The sequence below is a fragment of the Manis javanica genome, chromosome 3 (genome assembly GCF_040802235.1).
Source record: "Manis javanica isolate MJ-LG chromosome 3, MJ_LKY, whole genome shotgun sequence".
NCBI lineage: Eukaryota > Metazoa > Chordata > Mammalia > Pholidota > Manidae > Manis > Manis javanica.
The window spans coordinates 33436606-33457579 of NC_133158.1; the positions used below are offsets into that span (position 1 = coordinate 33436606).

The window sequence follows — 20974 nt, forward strand, 5'->3', positions numbered from 1 at the left end:
GTCCGTGAATTTATTATAAAATAAAAACAAGTTTAGTGAGAAGTACCTAGTGAGAGAGAAATTATATAAACAACTAGATCTTAGTATTTTATTTATCATAAATCCCAGATTAGGTGTTTCTCTCCTCCTCCTATTGTCCTCTGTCCTGAGAAACTTAACCATCCATTGTCTTCTAACTCAAGGATAAGATTTGATGACTAATTGCAAAGAAAAAACATGGATCTGGTTTAAGACTATACACCAGAGTCCCAAATGAAATTAATCATCCCAGATGAGAAAATCAGGATAAAATCTAACACTGCTATTTATTTAGTTCAAAGTATTTCTATTCTCACATTTAGAAGAGCTAGGCAGGCAGGGTTTCTTCATCCGTAAAATAAGAGGTTGGATTATGTAATCTTTAAGGTCTCTTCCATTTCTAAGAGACTATGATTTTCTCTTTCAGCCTTTTGAAAACACACATAAAGAGCCGTACTGTGACCTGCCTGAGGCTAAACAGAAGCTTGTCAGCATGGCAAGGGTTGGACTCCTTATTCATCCCTCCACTCACTGCAGGTATAGAGAAGTCAGACTGAGCTCTGACCTCACAATCTAGTAGGGAAGGAAAGGCAAGTGAACAGTAATATATGTGGCAGGGTTTTTAGATCAGAGCCAGGAGAGGTAAGGGCGTAAGCGCTGGGAATTGAGTCCTTTCTTCTTTCAAGTCCTTCACATTTTCCTGCCAAATCTGATTACCTAATAAAGCAATGTAGGTCAGATCTCATACACCTATATGTTCTTACATTAAGATCTGGAAATGATATAAAGTTTTACATCTTACTCCTTAACCAAGGGTAAAAATGAGCCAGGAATAATTAAACTATACTCCTCTTCTATGGAACAAAAGCCATACTGTTAAATTTAAAGAGGGGGGAAAGATGGCAAAATTTATTTTTTAAATACTCTTCATTATTAATCACAAACTTTCCCTGGGTCAAAAGCAATGAAGAACACCTTGTCCACCTTCTCCTTTAGCAACTAAAGGTCTTTCTATAAGGTGCTAATTACCAAAGGATTAATTTAGCCAGTATATTCTTTACTCTCTCATTTTATTCTACTCACGAATTCAAATGGAATGTACCCTGTGTTGCATTTTTGGTGCAAAATGGAACTTTAATTTTCCTTGTATTATTAAAGGGGGACATTTTGTCCTTGGCAACCCAACAATTTTGTCTGAGGCTGGTAACGACTTGGGGCTCCAAGGGATTCTGTAATTAACTCAGGTTCAATTAAATGAAAGAACAAAATATTAACTGTAGATTTATTTCTTGATTTATTTATTAAGAACATAGGTTTAATACTTCAAACACTATTGGAACACTCCTAGGCTACAGATTTTCATTCTAAAACCTCATCAATTTAGAATCTAGAGAGTGTGAAAACTTTCCCACACTTGTAGGAAACACACTGAATCTGGGTTCAGGGATACTGTATAGTAAGAATGAATTTGTAAATGCAATTTGCACACTTGAAGAAAAAACATAGTATAGTTGGGTTAAAACTAAAATTAAATTTCTGGTCCCTAAGTAGTTATAATTCTCACTAATAAAAGTGAAGAGATGTGGACAACAAAAATATCACTGGCACTGCCCTTGGGAAATTAGATGAATCAATTAAGCAAGCACATATGCTATTAGGTAAGGTTTCTGTCAGTGTGATACCACCAGAATACAATTTATCAAATACAAAATCTCTAGATCTCTGATGGTCGTCCCTCTACTTCTTCCTTAATTCTAATGGTCCCCAATTAGAAGTACTCTCAGAAATCAACCTGGCCATAGTGAGAATCGTGGGAATAGTAGAGAAGTATTATAGGAAGGAAGTGTCTGATCTTGGCTTAAAGAATGGTAAGATTTGGATAAGGTGATTGGGGGTGGGTTGGAAAGGAAAGGGAGGATAAAGTGACCCAGGCTGTAAGAGAAACCTGAGTGAGAAACAGACTGATCAAATATGGAGCCTGTACAGGAAACAATGAACAATTCGATTTGGCTGAACATTAGGCTCACTGTCTGATGAAGTAGGCTAACTGGTGCTAAGTCATGAAGCTGAGGAATAGGAATTTCACTCTGAATACAAAGGGAGCAATTGAAGGTTGAATGGCAAGAGAAATGCTGTAAGAGACACAGTTTAGAAAGATTAACATGATGTATGGGCAAAACAAATTTGGGAAAAGCAAAGTTGGAGGTGGAGGGCACAAATAGTTGAGAAGCTATTAAAACTGTCTTGTGAGAAGTGATGCAGACCTGACCTAGGGTAGTAGCAACGAACAGATGAAGCACAGATAATACAAGACATTTTAATTAAAGAAGTAGAATAACTCCTCAGGTGAGGAGACAAAGAAGAAAATACTAAAGTGCAAACATTTACAGTTTATTTAGAATAAAAAAGGTTATTGTCTTATCTATGTAAAGAAAAAGATCCACAACCCTGTAGAGACTCAAATATTCACAGAAAAAGAAATAGAAGTGCCCTATAAACATATGAAAACATACTCAACATTACTCACAATAAAATGGATATTAAGTTAAAATTTAATTTTTAATGTAAAATTAATATTACACCAAGATACCATTTTTCACCTATCAGATGGACACAAATTAGAAAACTACTACCTATTGTATTGGTAAGATAGTGAGGAAACAGGTCCTCTCAGATATTGTTGGTAAGACTGCAAAATAATGCAATTCCTTCAGAAGGAAATGTCATAGAATCTAACCAAGTTATTCTCACTTTTAGCAACTTAACCCAAAGACACATTGGTAAACATATATGAAAAGATACAAAACAAGCCTATTCACTGCATCAGTATCTGAAATAGCAAAAGCCTGGAAATAACTCAAATGTCCACAAAAGAGGAGCTGTTTGAATAAACTGGTCTATTCCATAACAAAATACCGTGCAGCTTTACAACGGAATGAGGCTTATCTCCATATACTGCCACAGTGAGATCTCCAGAATATACTGAGTTAAAAAGAAAGTGTACTAGAACAAGGCTCTCTGGAAGAGCACAGCTGATTTCCAGGTTTGGAGAAGAAAACAGTTTCTTAGCTTTTGCAATTACATAAGGACTGCTGGGGTCATGTTAGAAACTCTATGGGCCACTTCCAAGAATAACATTATTTAGGGCATTGATCAGTTTATTGTTGAGCGAGAGGTACCAGTTTATTTATGAACTATGTATGTTGAATATCCTTCCTATAAAAATGTCAGTTGGCTGAATAATCATAACTAAAATACCATGAATGTTCTATTTATATACTACCTTTCTTATCACAGATCACCTCCAACAAATGTGTATTGAGAATCTAGAAGTAGGAAATATCATGGCAAATGTGGAAGACAGCATCACTGCCTCATGAAGCTTGCAGTCTAGCAGAAAACAATGGAAATTCAAAATACTGAGATAGAACCCTGGTGGGAGAGTGTAAAGGGTGCAGAAAAGAGGGACAACTAACTTAGAGCTTGGGGGTCAGAAAGTCTCTCTGCAGAAATGACATATAAGCTGAGCCCCAAAGGGCATTCAATTTTTGTGTGTTTGCTTGTTTGTCCGGGATGGATAGTGGGGAGTGGGCAGCATGAGGTTAGGAAAAGGGAACAAGTGCAGTAACAGCAAGGGCATGACTCAACTTAGGACAAAGGGTAACTCAGAGTGGCTGGTGGACAGCAATGGTGGGAAGGGTGAAAGATGAGGCTGAAGAGGTATGTGGCAGCCAGGTCACAAAGAATCTCTAGACTACCTTAGGGGAGCTTTCAAATTTATCCTGAGAGTCCATGAAAAATTTTTAGCAGGGAAATCCCTGAATTAAATCCATCTGCAGCATCCACACTGGATTAGATGGAGGAATGAGGAGGAGGCAAGAAGATTAGTTAGAGTACTGCTGTGAAAAATCCTGATGTGACACTGGGGATGCACATGTGTGCACCCACATACCTGCTATTTGTGAGAGATTCAGGAAGTAGAATCAATTCCCTTTACTGGCTGGGGCAGGGTATGCAGGGAAAAAGGTAAGAAACTGAACATAATGCCTAGGCTTTTGTCTTATGTAACTGAGTTCATAAGGGATGAGATTTAATAAGAAGTAGGTTTAGGAAGAGAAGGAGGAAGGGAAGATGAGTCTAGTTTTGACTATGTTAAGTATTGGGTGACTGTGAAACATCCCAAAAGAGATGACAAGTAGGCAAGTGGCTCTTTTTCTCACTCCCCACATTCAATCCTTTACCAAATCCTGTCAAACTACCTCCAAAATATAGCACAAATTTGTACATTTCTCTTCAACTCCACTGTTAACCACCCTATGGCAAAGCATTGTTATCGCCACAGTCTCCATGAATTCACTTCTATCTAGTCTCCATAGGGCAGCCAAAGTCATCTTTTCAAAATATAAATAAGATCATGTTACACCCTATTTTAACCCTTGAAGGGCTTTCTATTGAGTTTTAGGATGAAAACAAATTCCTTACCATAGTCAAAAGAATCCCTCCATGATATGCACCCTTCTCCATCTTTTAATAATCCCTCTCACTCAACCTTACTATACTGGCCAAGTTTTCCCTTGCTTCTAGGAGCTTTTTGCACTAGGGAACTACCCCACTTCCGTATTTCCCCCGCCCAGCACACAAGGCTTGCTCTTTGCCTTTAGATTTCATCTCAAATATCACCTCCTCAGAGAGTTCTTCTGTAACACACTCTCGCATTTCCTTGATTTACTATCTTCCTAGCGCTTACTAGAATCTGTAATCTTGTCTGCTTATCTATTCCCTATAACATAAACTTCATGAGAATTGAAGACTGTTTATCTTTTTAACTGTTATACTTTTACAGAATTGATTTTCAGTAAATGTTTGTTGAATGAATTAACAAATAAATACATGAATAAAATAAATCGACTGAAGCTCAGGTCAGAAAGAAAATCTTGACTGGACATACTGATTTGGGCATCTTCCAAATGTGAATAACAAATGATGCCAATTAAATAGTTTTAACCCATGGAAATAAAGAGGCAGAATAAAAGAAGACCTAATAAACAGAGCCTGGAGAACATCAACATTCAAAGGATGAGCAGAACAAAAGGGACACCCAAAAAAGGAGTAGAAAGGCAGGGCAAGAGAAAAAGGAGGAAACCAGATAATGTTCCTAAAGTTCTAGATGCTGTAGGAGCAATCTTTACTAGAAAGGCAGCTTGACATTAAGGAAAGTATTTAGCCAATGGAATCAGATAGATATTCAATAAATGCATTTATTAAGTACCAGTCATGTACGAGGAATGATGCTAAGGAGTTGAGGTATAAAATTAAGCAAGAAACAGATCAAACACTATTTAATGACTATTCAAAGACCAGTACAATCTTCTCTAAGTGTGCTATGAGCAACTCTCAATCTGAATCTTAATCATCACAACTGCTGAGAGGATTGAAAAAGATCTTGTTCATGAAGTGCTGTGTACAGTATCTGTAATAAGATAGGCACCCAATAAATCATAGCTACACTATAAAACACTCTTCCCTTCACTGATGAAACCAATAGCAATTTAGAGTAATCTTCCTGGGAGAATAATATGATTTAAAATCTATATCTATTCAGAAAACACTAAAATAAGTAAAGGGATGGGATTCTTTATGAGTAAACTACTGTGAGGTACCATCTCAAGATTTTTTTCCAAGATTTCCAAGGTTCCAGTTTGGTTTCAGCATAGCACAGAAGCATTTACATGACTTAAAAGTAGGACAACAGATTCACTTCAGTGCACAGCCATTTATTTATCTCCCTTCCTCCCAGAGAAATACCACATACCTGCTTTAACCCTCAGAATACAAATTCCTCCAGCTTATCTTATTCCAGAACAAGGTTTGTTGACTATTCTAAAACTAGACAGGTTAGGAGGAAAAGTACAGTATCACAGCCCAATTATATCTCATTTTTTGGCTTTTATTTTGTCAGATTATATTCTTTGGTTATCTGCATGAAAGTCGAGAGGTTTACCTGTTTTTAAATAAAGAACAAAAGTAAACTGAACTGAAAGAACATTAGATTCCTTAGAAACACTAAGTAAAGAAAAATGCCAGAATATTTTTTACTTAAATTTCAATTGGGAACATGAAGCTGAAATACCATTGACCAACAGGAAGCTTTATTTTGTATGCTACGCAATCCAACCCCCAACCAAAATGCCTCCTTCCTATCAGAACACACTACTATCTGTTGATTTCCCTCTACTTGAGTTGTTGCCTGAACTCCAGCGATCAAGGCGCGAGTAATATCTTCCGGCCAAAGAAAAATTATTTTCCTTGTTTCTCTTTTGTTCTTTAACAAATTACTAGTTCTTTTGTCCAGACCATGTGGGCAGCAGGGCTAAAGGCCTTCTGCCAGTTGTACATGCTCAGCAAGCAAAAAGGAAACAAGACATTCTTCTAAGCCTGAATGTTCTCAAAGCAAACTATAGCATTTAAGTCTCTGAATATTCTCAGGTGAATAGTCAATTTACGAGCATATATTAATAGATAGAGGAGTGTGGAATAATAACTAAACACGAAACTAAGTTTTCCTTTAATATTAAGGCCAAAAGGGCATGAAACTGGGAAGAGAGAAAGAGAATCCTAAGCATGACTTTATCACTATGCAATTGTGCTTGTGACTTTGTTTACTCGTTGGTGAAATAAGGCTAATGATACCTCTCCCTTTTCTAGCTTCTGTCTAGGCTGAAGTTCCTAATAACTGATGTCCTTGTAATATAGTATAATTGCTGGAATTATACTACTTTCTCAAGGTAATACGAACTCCTCCTAAAAAAGATTGTTAAGCCACCTAACTCCATCCTAACAAGGTTCTGTTTTGTTGACTGTGGGTGTTTTTTTCTTCTGAGACTATAGCACCAAACAACTGTACCTTGCTCTGGTAATTCTTTCAGAACTCAATGACTTACTGCAGAAGGGCAATATTCTTCATCATAATATAGAGAGACTACTAGCAGCCACAAATCAACCAAGCACATTCATGTGCTCCAGAAATGAGTTGATAACAGATATTAATCACCAAGATCTAACTTCCAGCTTTAAACTCCTGTCAGATTTTACTTCTAAGACATCATTGCAAAATGAAAAGATCTCTTCTATTTTAACTTATTTTGTTTATAGGGCTAAAGCCAAGGAAGTTTCTTAAGTTTTTTTTTTCTTGTTAACAACCATAATATAAAACAGGGTCCTTAACAATCTTAAATTCTCTCTCTTCCTCCATTGTTGCATTCTCATCATCTGTATTTACCATTTCACTAAAAATTTTCTTCCCAATATTTTAAACATGTAAGAAAGGACCATTTGTGGTACTTTGTACTGAGATAAAGCTGATATAATAGGGCACATTTAACTTCATGGTAGTCATTTCTTTGATATCATGGTAAGTATCCTCAAGTAGTAGTGGTTAGGTAACCAGAAGTTATAAAAAGAACATACTCAAAGTTTTGATGCTAAAGATTTGCCTGTCTGAGTTCCTTTTAGATCTTGGCAGATCAAGTGGCCTAAAGAACAGGAAATATTGTAAAGTCATATCCTTCCTGAATAAAATGCCAATCACACCAACAATCTACATCTTAAACCAAAGAGAATAATGTGTAGTAAGGCATGGCTCTTTCTGTATGCACACCATCAGGAGGTTTGGTCATTGAATAATTTCAGTATGATCTAAGGACTATTTCTGTCTCCAATGATGACATATCCTACAATCTTGAACCAACTACTTCATTTTCCTAGGCAGCAATAAGGGGAAGATAATACCACTTTGTCACTTTTATTCCTTGCCTGTTATGCCAGAAAAGTTTACTCAATGATATTTCTGGAACTAAAAAACTTTGGTTTGAATGTTACTGCCTCTTCCAATTGTATACCAATTCAATCCCCTTTTTTAAGTCAGGCTTCTCAGAGAAGCTGCTAACACTAATTCCATTTCTCCAACCCGTATTCCGCTTTATCACTTGGTTGTCTAGCTGCCATCATACTCCCCTGAAATTGCATTTCTCAAAAAGATTTTATTGTTTTGACAACATAATGGGAAAAGCAGTAAATTGAAGGGGTCAGCACAGAATTTAGGTTTGAGCCTTCAAATTGAATTTACAAGCTATGTATATTTAGGCATTTTATTTCATATCACTAAGCATCACTTTCCTCATTTTGTAAAATGAATGGTTTAGATGATGCTCTCTAGGATCTCCTCTAGTAAATCTGTAGTTTCATGACTAAATTCAATCAGCTTTCATCTTTAATTTCTTTTTGGCATTTGACGCTAATCACCACCTTCACACCCTTATTATTTGCTCAAAACCCTTCCACTCATGAATTTAAGTATTATCTCTAATATCTGCTAATACCACCATTACCAAACCCCAAATTCTCTATTTCCAAATATGAAATATCTCAACTCAGCTATTCTATCTTCACCAAAGACACAATATACTAAAGCTTAAATGGCACCCAAACCAACACACCGCCTGCCGGTTTGCCCCAGACCTATTTCCCCACCAGTGTGGCTCCTCCTTACCCAGAGCCAAGTTGGTTTAAAATGCAAATCTCAGTCTTCCTTTTTTAAATCTCATTTTCATTAAATTCAGTTGATCCTTCCTTCCAAATAACAGATAGTCTCCCTATTCAATTTCATTATACATGGCTGGATTAGTCTAAAAGTCTCCTACACACTCCAAAATGTCCAGTATTCTCTTGTACTGCCCAATATTGTAGCCATTAACTGTAGGTGGCTATTTAAATGAAAATTAGATAAAATTTAAAATTCAGTTCTTCTCACACTATCTGCACTTGAAGTGCTCAACAGCTACATGTGGCTAGTAGCTACTGTATTGGGCAGCATAGACACATTCCCATCCTCACAGCAAGTTCTGCTGGAAGGAGCTGTAATTTTAGACAATTCTTAGCACACTATTCATATCACAGGTTTCCATCTTTTTAAGAACATGAGCTGGATTGCTATCACTTATCCAAACCAATCCAAAATCTTTATCCTGGCATCTAAACCCTCCAGATTTGGCTTCACCAAACATCATCATTTTCTTTGCCAGCATGGACTCTGTTAGCCAAGCTGCTGTGACTAGTCATGTTGAGCACTCTGCTCTCATTATCAGACTCATTCATTTAACAAACATTTTGTGAGATACTTCCAGGTTCTAAGGCTAATGCAGACAAGAAGAGAGACAATAATCTTTGTACTGATTCTTTATTTTCTCTCCTTCAATGGCTTTCTGCCCATCTATATTTTAAAGTCTATTTCCTTCAAGCTCTCCTAGCTTACCTTCCCCTCTTTAAACTCTCAAAATACTAGATACAGCCCATATTTGGACACAGTTAAATAGAACTTAGGGCTGTTTCTTTCATGCTTTGTCTTCTCAACTAGAATTTAAGTACTGAAGGAATTTGGCATTAACTATTAAAACAGGAGATATATCTATGCTAAAGTCTACTGAATTGAGCTAAAATCAGTAAGTTATAGGAAACACTGAAATCTTATGTTATTTATCTAAATGTGGGACAATAACATTTGTCCTTTTTCATAGGATCAAAATGAGTAAGAGATGTGAATAACTTCAACTTTCCTTGTTGGCAAGGAGAAATCTCCAGGGATTCATTATTTTATTAAAAAGTTAAAAATAAAGACTAGGGAAAAGATTAGTATTTTTGTTGTTGCATACAAGGGAAATTATGAAATCACTTTAAAAAACTTAAACACTAAGACTCCTGTTTGATAATACAATGTTCCATGGAGTATTATGTTCTTAATTTAAGATGGCTCTTTTCTTTCCTTCCATTATTTCAAGTAAATGATTTATTCATGTATTCAACAGATAGGAACTAAGCATCTACTACAATCTAGATGCTGGTGATACATTAACAAACAAAACAGACAAAAACTCTCCAACATTCTTCCACAGTTGAGGAGAAAAAATAAATTAGTAAATGATATAGTCTATTAGAACATAATAAATGCTGGGGATAAAAAATAGAGCAAGGGGATATTCTATATTACAGTGGTCAGGGAAGGTCTCACTGAAAAGACCTGAGAAAATGATATTTAAGGAAAGACTTGAAAGCAATGAGCAAATGAGTGATGTAGTATCTAGAGGAAGAGCATCCCAGGCAGAGGGTAAAACATATTGCAAAGGTTTTGAGGGAGGAGTGCTTGGTATGTGCCAGGAACAGCATGGGGGCCAGTATGTCTATAGCAGAACAGGCAAAGGGGAGAACAGAACATGAGATCAGAGTTAATGGAGAGTAGGACTGTACAGGGCCCTGAAGACTACGTAAAAGTGAGTGAGGACGTAATACACTGGAGGGTTTTGATCATAGGAATGATGTTATCTGGCTCAAGTTTTATTAGTATTACTCTCTTGTGATCAGGATAAATTCTAGTGGGGTTAGAATGGATGCTGGAAGACTAGTTAGGAGGTTAATAACATAGGTGAAAAATAACATAAGTGAAAGAGACCAGAAATAGACAAACTTTAAAAGTGGAGCCCAGAGGATTTGCTGATATATTGAGAATGAGAAGGAAGCATCAAAGATGACACAAATATTTGGGGCCTGAAGGATGGAGGTGCCATTAACTGAGAAGGGAAAGACTAAGAGAATGGGGGATGGGAGAGGATACCAGAAGCTTAGTTTTGGGCATGTTAAGTTTGAAATATCTATAAACATCCTAATGGAGATGTCAAATTGGTATGGAAATATACACCTGAGAATTTTCAATGTATAGATGGCACTGCTTTTCAAGTTCCCCAGACCCAATTCCAATGCCAGGTGAGGGGGGCAGTGGTCCCATACACACAACAGCTGTTTGCAGATACCAGCACAGTGTCTGAGAGGTCAACTCAATTCTGATGCTCAGATCAGATTCTACAGGTTAAGGGTTCAATCCCACTCCCAACTTCAGAAGTCAGTCACAGGCCCAAAGCTGTTGTTACCTGTGCTTCTGACTGACCAGCTACAGATTGGAGGTTCCACGACCTTCCTCCTCAAGTTCGACTATTTGCTAGAGTAGCTCACAGAACTCAGGGAAACATGCTTACCAGTTTATTAAAGGATATAGCAAAGGATAAAGATCAATAGCCATATGAAGAGATGTGTAGGGCAAGGTCCCAAACAAAGGAGCTCTGTCCTTGTGGAGCTTGGGGCCCAGCTCAGAAGCATTCTGGTTCCCAAGGTGTAGAAGCCCTCTGAAAAAAGGACCAAAAAGCTGTCCTCTTGGGTTTTTATGGAAGTTTCCTTACATAGTCATAATGACTAAGTCTCCAAAGGTTGGGGTGGAGGGTATGGGACTAAAAGTTCTCACCCTCTTATCTCAAGGTTGGTTTTCCTGGCAACCAGCCCCAGTCCCTTTTATTAATAAGATGACACCCATTTCACCTTTATGGTTCTGAAGTTTTTTCAGGAACTGTGGATGGAAATGAAATATCCGTGAGAAATATATTTTGGTCATCTGAATGGCCAAATGTGTATTTCTTATCAGTCATTATATCACATTATTTACTACTATAAAATTGGATGAAATCACCAAGAAAGTAGTAAACTGGACGGAGCTTAGGCTATAACAATATTAATAAAAAGCTCAGGAAAGGAGATAAGAGATTGAGTAACTGGTGAGGTAGGGGAAAAACCATGAGTGTGGTAATCTTGGAAGCCAAGTGAAGACAATGTTTCCTTGAGAATAACCATGTGTCAAATGTTGCTGAAAATCAAGATGAACTAAGAGCTGCTCATTAGTAAGCAACGTAGAGGACCCCTGACCCTGGAGGCCTTGGCAAAGCACAGCTGGTGGAGTGGCACAAGTGAAATGATGAACAATACCAAAGTGATGGCTTGTATATTCAATGAAGGTGGTAGGACAGACAACAGTTTCACTGCTTACTCCTCCTTTGACTCTTAAGGGCACTACTTTTACTGGTGTAGAAGGCGTTGGGAAAAGGAGGAGCGTTTCTCGGAAATATGTACCATCATGTTTTCTAAGACTTTTTCAGGTGGCTGCTGATACAAGTGTTGTAGTATGTTATTTCCTTTTTTCGTTCTAAGGATAGACACAGGAAATATTTGGAGGCTAGAGGTAGAGTTTCCATTTATCAGCGAAAGCACTACTACTGACAACCTTAATGGTAGAAGAAGAAAAGTTGTTTAAAAACTCAGCTAACTCAGAAACCAGAATGGGAATTCCATTTAAAATACCCCATAAGATAAGCTATTTTATTGCAGCCTTTTGTTCTTTCCCTTGAGAAATTCATATATTCACAACTTTTATCAAGTCAAACACAAACACATTTTTATTGATAACACAACAGCTGGGTTAGGTTTGTCAAACACAGTACAGCTCAAGTATTGTTGCTATTCTCTTCAGATGAATGAAGCATGGGTCCTTTTTCTCAGGTTAGCTATATGCTGAAAGATGCAGATCCCTAATAGTCTCTACATTATCTAACTATCTAAATTTATTTGCTCATTGAATAACAGAAAGGAAATTACATTAGAATGTTTCTAAGTGATGTCTATGCACAGGTCTAAATGACAAATCTATAGGGAAACAATGTCCTAAATCTCAAAGTCTAGGAAAAATGCAGTCAGAATACAGAACACTTTCCAATAGCCAGTACAGCTTTTGCATTTGTTTTGTAGTATTTTTCATACGATACAGCACTTAATAAAGGTGCTAAATTTTTACCCTGTGACACAGAACTTTGTTTATTAAGGGTGGCATGTGGGGGAGAGCCTCTATTTTCCAACATGCACCCGAACAGAAAAAAAGGACTTAAAATCACTTTAGTCACTTTGACTATTTAAAAGTATTTGACAGTTGTAGAATGTGTTCTAAAATATTACCTTATCTTTAAAAGTTTATTCATAAATACCATTCCAAACATTTTCACATCCATTGTTTATTTATTTTTCTGAGGTAGTAAGAGTTAACATCATTATGCCATTTTAAGATTCAGTAACGGAACCACGAGAAATTAAGTGATTTGTTAAAATCACACAGAATAGAAGAACTCCAGATTTCTACTTCTGGGCTCTTTTAATCATATCAAAAAGATGAATTTAGAAACAAGGATACCTGTAATTTAAGAACCAGAATGAGGTTAAAAGTTTATTGTCATTTCTAATTTTTAGACTTGTCTGGTATCTGGGAAAAGAGATAATATATGCAGAGATTCAACAAACATTTATTTGGTATCTACTAAGTGGCAAATGAGATTACTGTGCAGCAGAAGGGAGGCTGGATTAGAAGTAGCCAGAAGTAGGGATGGTGGCAGCAGTCTGGGAAGAGATAGAAGAAAAAGAAACAAGGAGACCAGCCACCTTTTTATTATTCTTCATACTCAAATTCATTCATAAAACAAATATTCATTTAACACCTACCAGGTACCAGATACTATTCTATATTCCTGGAAATAGAAGTGAACAAAATAGATAAGCATTTTTATCATAAGGCTTACACTGGGGGAGGGCAGGAGAGAAGGACAAAAAAGTAAGAAAAATATATAGTATATCAGATCATGATAAATACATTGGAGAGGAAAAAGAAAAGAAACTGAGAAGGGGGATAAGGAGAGCTGGGGGAAAAAGCATGTGTGTAAGGAGTAGTTTCGCTACTTCAAAGAAAATAGCCAAAGCCTTGATGAAAAGGTGACCAACCTCTAAGCTGAGAACTCAAAGATATATAGAGCAATCTAGCAGATACAGATCTTCCTTGACTTGTGATGGGGACACGTCCCAATTTCCACTGTAGGCTGAAAATACTGTTAAGCTGAAAATGCATTTAACACACCTAACTTACTGAACATCATAGCTTAGCTTAGCCTACCTTAAACATGCTCAGAACACTTAACATTAGCCTACAGCTGGGCAAAATCATCTAACACAAAGCCTACTTTATAATGAAGGTTGAATACTGCATGTATTGAGTATTGTGCTGAGAGTGAGAACCAGAATGGTTGTGTGGGGACAGACGGGTATGTCACTTGTTTTTCCTCCTGGTCACATGGCTGAATGGGAACCGCAGCTCGCTACCCCTGCCCAGGAGAGAGGATCAGACTACTTACCACTAGCCCAGGAAAAGATCAATACTCAAAATCTGAAGTACAGTTTCTAAAGAATGTGTATCACTTTGCACCATAATAAAGTTTAAAACTTTTCAGTTGAACCATTTCAAGTTGGGGGCCATCTGTATTTGGAGAAAAAGCTTTACAGGCAGAAGGAAGAACAAGTGCAAAGGACCTGAGGTAGGACTGTGGTACATTTGAAAACAGTAAAGGGTACAGGCTGGAGTGCTATGAGTAAAGGAAAACAGTAATAAGAAGTGAAGTCGATGCTCATCTGTATGCTACCTTCTACCTTTATACAACCTACTGCCTCCACTTACAATGTTCCAAGTTCTTGCCTAGTTACAATATTAGAATGTACACAGAATTTATATTATATGCTCTAAAATTTCCTGAAGTCCCAGTGGTTGGGTGTTATCTGAATATAGTGATCAATGACATCATTTCAATTCCAATAATCTTCACCACTAGATACTGAATAGACTGGGTCAGATTTCCAATTGTATCCAAAGAGAATTTGTTAATTGAGATGAACCTTTGTGGCTAATCTGTCTCCACACACACACACACACACACACACACACACACACACAAGAAGAGATAATGGACATTTAGACTTAGACTCAGGTATTGTCTGTATCATTTCATTATTTTTCTTTGAATGATCAGAAAACAAGGAAACAATGTTAGACAAGTATATTAAGACTTGCAATTAAAATTACATACACTAAGCAGTAATATTAAACAATGCACACACATTATCTAGAAAAGAGTTTCTTAGACTTATTCCTCTGTTCACTCCACAGAAGTTAAGGCATTTAGGTGGGCAACCCCATTACCTTGATTAAATTACACCACAGAAAATATAAAGTAGTACTTAGATGAGATTTTGAAAGGATGTTCATATTAGAACTCTATAAAAATAACACATTAAACATGACATGCTTCTCCCTCTCAAAAAATCCTATCTGTTGATCTTGGCCCCTTCCTGGAATATTTTTCTCTGGTCCTCCCATCCATATCAATGATGCTTTGCAAAGGAAGAGGATTCTTCTAGGAGTATGCATCAGACTGGGGATTTTTCAAGTCACCTCCCAAGCTACCTTGAGCCTAAGTCACATTCTTGAAGTATGTTGGGGAGATACGGCAAAGGAAAGTTGAGTACCACTGATCTGTTCTTTAGGTCCAGTTAAAACCCCACTTCTTGGACAGGGCTTTTCAAGCCCACCTCAGGTTTAAAGGAAGGGTCAATTTCCTCAAAGTACATATTACCAATTTTGTAAAAATAAAAATCTTATTTTTAGCTTTTTACTTGTCTTATCTCTCCAGATATGATAAACTTTTCCTTAAGAGTAAGAATTTCAATAACAAACACCTTTGGGATAAATTTTATTAAATGGAAAGGAAAACTATGAAATGTTTATTATATGCTACCTTTGGGTTTTAGACACTGCTGGCTGTACTATGGATTCTTCTCAATCGCTGCAGTTCCAGCAAAGATGGACAAAGGAATCTGCTTCTTATAAAGCATCTGCTGGAACACACTGAAATTGAACGGAGATTTCCTCTGCTACCACAGGCAAGCTCCATTTGCACTATCTTCTTCTTATGCAATACGTTTTGTAGTAGGATTCTATTACAGGTCCATGTATATAGGTGGAGGTTAAGTCCTCAGAGCTGACCCCAGAAGTGTCCGAAAGAGCAAATGCTTTTTATTTTTTCATGTGAGCCAAAATGATAAAAAAAACAATCAGAATATTTCATATTATTAAGTATTATATGCAGTATCTATATGCAGATATAACAAGTAAAATGTGTTCCTGCCTTTATACACTATTCCCAAAATATGCTTTCAGAACAGTATAGTTAACTTACCCTAAAGAGGTTCATTTAAAGAATTTTTAAAGGGTTAGTGATTCTATCCTTTAAACTTATGTTACATACAAATGTTATCTTCAATCTGTGAATAACATGCATAGTTGGAAGAAGATACCAAACCCAGAAGAATATCATCTTTCAACCATTAACCTTTAAGCAAACTATTGGCAATAACTTCACTGAAAAATAATAGCCCTGAAATTCACTTCTGCATTTTGAACTTTAAACCCATTTGACTAGAGCTATTATTTAAGAAAGTGTATGTACATGGTAAATAGTTTTAAAAACCAAGTCTCCCTTGAACTCCCAACACAAGTCTCCCAGGTCCTCTTCTGGATGCAATCATCACTGCCTATCTAAAGAGAACCTATGCATATATTTAAAAAGTGTGTGTGTGTGTATGTTTGTATTTGTATTTTGAAGTATAGTTTTAATGAACTTGCTTCTTTTCAAAATTACTTGTACAATAACAGAATAATGAAAATAACATCCCCTTAAATTCTCAGTATAGTGCTTTACAGTTTTCAAAGCATTTTTAAGCATATCAGCTTGTTGATCTTCAAAACTAACAACTCTTGGTAAACATACTCCAACTATAAAGAAGCATGCAATTGAATCATTTACTACATCCATCTTTCTCTCAGGAAAATAGCACTTAAATCAACACCAAATGACAGTTGTATACTTAAATAAAAGAGCAACACACTTCCAGAGAGATTTAACTATCTTCTCTCAGTAGCATATTCCACTCTCTCAGATCTACAGTCAATAACTTATGGTTCTTTTTAAGGTAAACTGACATCCATATCACAAAAACACTTCAGAGTTGTAATGCATATACTTCTAAAACACCTTCTCTATGTTAGCCTATTATTTCCAGTAAATTTGAAAAGGAAAGCCATTCTCTCTTCCTTACCTAATCCTACCACATCTACAGAATATGGAATTGATTTTACTGAGGGTCTCGTTTCATACAAAAGAACAGCATCAGTCTTCCTATATTGGCTATGTAATACATCAGAGTGATCCTATAATGCTGATGACACCACTACCTGGTTTAAGCTTCCTGAAGGTGAGTTAATGATTAACAGAAAGACTTAGCATTTAACTGCTAGCAAACTATAAATATAAAACATTATATTTCCAAGTTTGAAGCCAGTTGTTATCTGAAGAAACTTAGAGAAAATTAAATAAAAAATACCATAAAAAGAGATCTTGTATACATTTCCATTATTTAAAGGCTTCCATCCAGTATAGACTCCCTTGCCTCCGTATTTGAGGTTTTAAATTATACATAATACTACTTCACTGTACCCATACAGTATTTAACATTAAAACAAAATACCTTTTTAAAAATTGTGGTAAAATACACATAAAGTTTACCGTTTTAGCCATCAAAATATTTAAAAGACCCGAATTAAGAAGGAAATGAGAAATCCTTATTCCTTTTATTGGTAAGAATATATTCAAAGAAAAATTAAGTCAGTCATATATAGTATCACAGGTCATAAACCCAAAAGAAATCAGGTAGATATTCAGTGGAAACTGCTTTTGAAAAAGTAAGAATTTTTAATTAAGAATTCAAATTATGATCAATACTTTTACTCTTAAGTGTCTTATGCTAATAGCAAATAATAGAACACTATCAAATGTACAAAGGGCAAGAAAACGATTTTTAAACAAAAATATTTTCAAGTGCACTTCAAGTCTGGACTAAATGATTTCAACCAATCAACAGAACTGGGGGTAAAAATCCCGCAATTCCTGTTTCTCAGCCATTAATTTCTTCAGAGGCCAACCCTGGATATACTGGTTATGACTTTTATCTTCTATTTTCTTCATCATATGAAAAAATTTTAATATAGCAAAAGAAACCTCTCAAACTGAGTAGGAAAGAAATGTGGTGTGACTGACAAAGAATCAGATCATTACTGATTGCTGTTATTTTTATTATGTTTGATATGGAAAGTACATTCTGTGTGGCTATACCTGTTCTCAGGAATGTAAGCCTCCCATAAAATGTGAAAATAAATGTGAGCCCCCAAACTGAGATAACCGTTCAGATCCATATTTGGAAAACTGAAGTTCAAGCTATTATCTTAGACAAACTGTACAGCATTTATCTTTCATTTTAGAAAGGTCAGAAAAATACATGTTCACATTTTCTTATATATGCTTAAACAAACAGTAGAAGGACAAACAAGAAACTGGTTACCTATGGAGGCAAGAATATGAAACTAGTTGAAAAGACATGGTTGGAAAAAGATTTCATCGTTACATAATTTTTTATTTTTGAACTATGGAAATAATTACCATTCAAAAGTAAAATAAAAGGGTATAATATTTTACTGAAATAATTTTAAAACTATTTTCTCAAAGTCTCCTCTGCTTTTATCGATCTGTTTAAAAAACAGAAGTTCTAGAAAAGGAAAAAAACTTATTTTCTATTACCCATTTAAAAGATTTGGGGGTTGGGGGTTAGAGCTAGAGTGAGTTAAGACAAGACTTTCTAAATGTCTAATTCATTGTACTTCATTCCTTAAACATTATTATAGAAACTCAAGATAAATTTTTCACCTTAATAGAAGTTTTTTACAAGGCAGTACAGTTTAAAGTTTCATATAAATGCATGCAGGTAAGCTTCACAGTTATTTAATAATGGCTTTAAACTATCTTAATCAAATCGATGTTTCTCTGGCCAAAGGAAACAACTTTAACTGCAGCAAACTTACTGACTTTGATAAATTTAGACCCTATCAGATTTTAATATCAGCTCTGTGAGGAAGGGCTGCTTTAAGGAAGTTACCCAAATTATTTATTATACTATAAGCATAGATAAACCTAAGAAAGAAACATCAGAGACCATGATAGTACAATGATTAATACACCAGAATTTGGGAGGCAGCTGGAGTGGGAAAACTAAATGGGTTTGGAGTTAGACCTACATTAGAACCTAACTCCATATCCTGATGACCTTGGGCAGATGACTTAACTTCTCTGAACCTATTTCTTTAATGACAAAGTGAAGCTGATAACATTTAACTTGAAGGATCATTAGGAAAATTAACTGAACTGTCCACAGTTCCGTCTATTTTAGCTGGGTCATGCAGAGGACATAGGGCTGAAAGAAAAGGTCTTCTGTAGTATTTTTAAGTCACACGTTAAAAACTCTAAGGGAAGAAAATAAAATGGCAAAGTACAAAGAACTTTTCTGGGAATCAGGTAACTGGGATCTAATCAAAGAGAATAACTGAGTATCTCTTTTTAAAAATGAAGATTTTTATTTCATCTATTTCTTAGTTTACTTTCTTTTTACTTAGTTCAAATGTGAAGCTCCATTAACCTAGAGAAATCATTTTAATATTCTAGGGAAAATATCCAGTGTAAGTAAACATGACTATCAAACTTAAGATAAAAAGCATCTAAATTAGATACTAGGTTTAAAATCATTGCAAACATTTGTAAGTATTTTCTTTTAGAAAATTTCCAACAGAATTAAAAGATGATCACATCTGCACTTCTTTTCGTTAAAATAGGAAACTGTTTTTTTTAAATATGAGATCATCTTAAGACAACTCTATACTTGTGGATGATTACTTCTTATTGGCAAAAACGCACATTACTAAAGTTGGAATCACATGAAATTGCCACTATTCAACTATTTTTGACCTACAAAAAAAATTTTGAGCGTTAAATGTGCGCCAGAAATACCATACACTGTAGTATGACAGGTCCCTGTTCTCTAGTAACATGGATTTAGCTGAAAAGACAACAGAGGCACAGTGCATTTAGTGCAACTTAAAAAAAAATTGACATACCATTCCATTTCTCTTTCATATTTCAGTGCCATACCGACTGAAACAATTAAGAATATAATTTTTGTCATTACTGAATATACACTACGTTAAGGGCACTTGATAGAAAACAAATTTCCTTAGATTTGGTCCTGACTATCCAGTATAGGACCCAGAAACCAAATTAAACTGGAGAAGAGGAGAGTAAGAGGAGTTAAAAGAAGTTACCTCTGGGTGTTTTTATATAATGTACCTTTTATTTCTTCATGTTACAAAGAAGATATGCTCCTAAGTGTCTTTTCTATAAATCAGTTATGCATACTGTATAGAGTGAAAAGAATAAAGTTCAAAAAATAATTGGGAAAGAAATGCTGTTTGCAAAATACCTAGAATGAGGTTTCTTATCAGAAAATTATCATCTGACTCAACTATTTCAGGCACTCTTGTGCACAAATGTCACCACCCCAAGGATCTACACATCTTCTGCTTTTTGTTACTAAAGATTTGAAAATAGATTAACTAGACGTGTGAAGGAGAAATGAAAATGAGTCTTTTTACTGTTTAGGGGAAGTTTGGGGGCTTCTTAGCCTCTTGTCCCTGACACAAACACCTGGAATGGATGTTAGGGAATTTTATTTTAATACTCCTACAAAGTCCCTGTCAAGCTTGGAAATCCAAGAAAAAAAAGATAAAATTTAACATGGGGATGGAAGCAAGAGCTTCACCCATTTTTGCTTGAATGCACACATTCTATACAAGGTCATCTGTGAGGAACTAAAAGGATTTCCCTTAAGATAATAGCACCTTTCAGGATTTAACAATTCTGACTAACCAAGGAAGTGAAGAGTTGCCTACTGAGATTTACTATTTGTTTAAGCTCCTCTGTAGGGAATGAACTGTGTGACACACTTTAGCTACCAACTGCTACATTTTCAAAATAGAGCTTTTAGAGAACATAATGGGTTTTTGGAATAAAGTTGTTTAACTCTCAGCACACCTCTTTCCAAACTAGCTTCTGCACTAGCAAAAAGAAAGCTCAATGACTAGGTCAAGAGGCGGCTGGCCTCTGCCAGGGCTGATTCATAAAATCGGCAGTGCCTCTGTAGAGGGCTTTGCAGTTTTTTGTTCTGTTTTTTAAGTTTTATTTTCTTGGATTAAAAAAACTTTTCTTCCAAAGCTGCACAC

General features: G+C 35.8%; 1 protein-coding gene across 8 annotated transcripts in view; it reads right to left on the reverse strand.

The window, feature by feature from the left end:
- TMCC1 (transmembrane and coiled-coil domain family 1) overlaps positions 1–20974 on the reverse strand; it is a 374903-nt gene that overhangs the window by 180243 nt on the left and 173686 nt on the right. The window lies entirely within an intron of this gene.